We start from the raw sequence: 3,474 nt of genomic DNA, 5'->3' as shown, positions 1-3,474 counted from the left end.
CTTCCCAGATTGTGACGTAGACATGTGGGGGCGTGTTAGAACGAGTCATTTTTGGTAGGCGTGGTTAACTCTTACCTTTTATAAAGAATATCTCTTTTGGTTTTGAGACTTTTGCAACTTTACAGATCTTCTTTATGCACCAAGAGCTTGTAACACTCCAAAGAGAAAGGAACATTTTAAATCGCGTCATATGACCCCTTTAAGTCAAACAACCACATGTAGTACATACAATCTGATTTTTACAAACCTGATCCGATTGGAAATGGGAATTTAAAGTATTAAAGCTATGCTGGAACAGCATCTCATTCTGTCCTATAATAAATTTATTTATATATTATATGCCCTAGAATATATTTATTTGTATTTATTTAAAATATATTTAAAATGCAGTCACTTCATACTAAGTACAGTTCAAATTTATTAACATATTTTCTGACATATAACTGATACTTATACTTACTGATATAAAATGTATAATTAAACTTTATTTCGAAATACTACTTGTACACATTTCTTAATATTAAGCCTAAAAATTTGTTTTAATGTCACTATTGATGAGGATTGCATGATCTTTAAATATCTTGCATTTAAAGACTGATATTATTCAAAGTGTATGCTTGCAATAGTTCCAATGTAGCACAATCAAATATACTTAAGTATGTTTTTAGTTGGACTTCAGCACTACTTCCACACAATTTAAGTCTGTTAAATTGGAACAACTAATTTTGAACTTAAGTATACTGGTTTAGTATATTAAAAGTACAACTGCAGGGTATTTAAGCTTTAGCCCTTTTCCTATACCAACTGTATGCGTGTGTGTGTGTTAGACCAGTTTAAGTGTTTATGTAGTATGTTGGACTAGTTTAAGTGTTTATGTAGTTAATAAAGTCTTACTTGTATCACACTTGATGTTGTTCATTGTTTGCTCATAACTGGAGTCCCTTAATCATGCAGATTTATGCTACAAGCTCTGTGTAGAGTTGTACAGTAAGAAAGTTATTTCCCTTAACCAGGAAATTAACGTTCTTAGAATTGACAGACAGTTGACCCTGAGAGGTCAAGTAAATATCTACAGCGGATCTAAATATTTATAATTAATTATAACTAATTATGATTAATTATTCATATTTCCCCCTGAGCTGATTCGCTACAATATTTTAATACTATTTTAAAAAAATGTTCAATGACAAAATATTTGTCTTTTAATTACAAAAAGTAAAACAATGCAGTTGTATTTAGAAATATTTAAACTAATCTAGGGCTGTAACTAATGATTATTTTGGTAATCAAGTAATCTACTGATTATTTTGACAACTGAGTAATCTGATATTTTTTAGTAACAAACAGACCTAAGTGAAAACCAAGCTTTAGTATGACTATTTATATATAAACTAACGATGAGGCAATAATAATTGGCTCAAATAAAATATCAAAACCAAGAAATTACATGATTGTATTGAACAACACTGTTAAAATACATAATGTAATATGCCTATACATAATATGAACATAACCAACTTAAGTACATTATGTATTAAAACAAACCTGCAGAGGGCGCCAACGGCCTGGTGACGTTTCACTTTACAGCGTGATTAAACGATGTTTAAATCCATTTAATTTTAATGTCTGGCCACATGCAGAAACATTTATTTTGAAATCGCGATGTACAATACATGGCATATTTAGAGATGAATGCAATTCAAATTCACAGCATATGATGAGGAAGAGTTTAGCCCCTTTCACACTTACAGTCTTTACTGGTAAAATACAAGCAAGTTACCATTAATAGAACATTTGTGAACAAGACCTTTTCAAAAATCCCGGTAAATTTGTCCTGGCAATCATGTTGTTCTTATGGAGATGACATGATTACTCTGAGCTGTTTACAAAGCTCCGCTGCTTTATAATTAGCTTTTCTATGTAAATATGACGCTAGATGGACATCTGTGAACATTGCGCCTCGCAGCTTTTTGTCGCGCTTCTTCATCATCAGGGCTGCGACTCTGCAGTTGGATACTAATGCGCGTCTCGTGTTTATAAGAGCAAAACATTCTGATTGGCTAGTAATGTTAGTTTGGATGAGAGTGAAAGCTGTGCTCCTCTCATACCATTGGTAGGTGAACTCATGAACTCGAAAGTGATATCAATCAACAAGATTTGTTTTTTAAATGTAGGACAACCGTAGCCAAACGCTGCATGCCGGAGATCCGGCACGGTGCCTGGAGAACTTTAAGCCCTGGTACCATATTCCGTTCTGTTGCCGCTGAAGTTCCTAGCATTCACCCGAAGCTTTGTTTTCATGTGTTTTGTTGAACATAACAGTTCCATTGAACGATAAATGTGTTTTAACAATGTCGTTGAACCGAATGTACGAAGGAAACTGTTCAAATAACCACAGCATTAACAACAACCTTGAAATAAGAGTGCAAGTTTGATCTGATAATCAGATGCATGAAAGTAGCATTTGTTGCTATAGCAAACGGGTGCGTTTTCTTTCAGAATCATTATTCGCTGATGGAGAGGAAAAGTTAAATAGCTACTATAGCATTTTATTTTATGAAAATAAAAAAAGAATGATCTCACGCTCATAGAACTTTGTCCACATTAGGCTTTCCATGGCACGTACTAAGGCATCTATTGCTGCAGCTAAGCTGAATAAAAAGCAGAATGAACTGATGAAACGTTAAAACAATAAACACAATAAGTAAATAAAATTTAAGAATGATTCAGTGCTAATTGACATATCATTTATTACAGTACAGAAACTATAAAGACATTTTTCTGCACAGAATAAGGTAGAAAATATAAATTAATTGTTTGTAGTCTATAAAACAATCATAAAATTGACATTAGGAAAAAAATTATAGATTACGAATGATTGATTATTGTCCAGCAGTGTATGTTACAATAATTTTCTAAATTAATGTAAAATGATGGCTAAGCCTCTGGTGTGACAAAATGTTAGCCTATACATAATGCATTTAAAGCTCTTTTTAAAAATCTTGGCTTACATAAATTTCTACATATGCCATGTCATCCCATAGCATCATTAAACTAGCATCTAACAATGGACAAAAGTGTTTAGTTGTTTTTTTCTCTAACCATAAGGACTGCCGAGTAATTTGTCCCCTGACTAACCATTTAAAGAATTTAGGGGAAGCATTTAAATAATCCTGTGAATGCACTTAAAGAATGCAGAGTCGAATCGTTAATCGAATCGAATTTAACTGTGAATCGAATCGAAAACCTATGAATCGTGAATCGAATCGATTCGCTGTCTACCCAAAGATTCACAGCCCTAGCTTAAAGTTCAAAAGTCTTAATGATGGATTCGTTTCTTACAAACATGCAATACTTCACTTTGCAAGACGTTAATTGATAGACTGCAGTGGTGTGGATTACTTGCGGATTATTGTGATGTTTTCATCAGCTGTTTAGACTCTCATTCTGACGGCACCCATTCACTGCAGAGCA

The sequence above is a fragment of the Sinocyclocheilus rhinocerous genome, unplaced genomic scaffold, assembly GCF_001515625.1.
Source record: "Sinocyclocheilus rhinocerous isolate Xijiao unplaced genomic scaffold, SAMN03320098_v1.1 scaffold1030, whole genome shotgun sequence".
In the NCBI taxonomy this organism is placed as follows: Eukaryota; Metazoa; Chordata; class Actinopteri; order Cypriniformes; family Cyprinidae; genus Sinocyclocheilus; species Sinocyclocheilus rhinocerous.
This window is presented reverse-complemented; position numbering follows the sequence as displayed.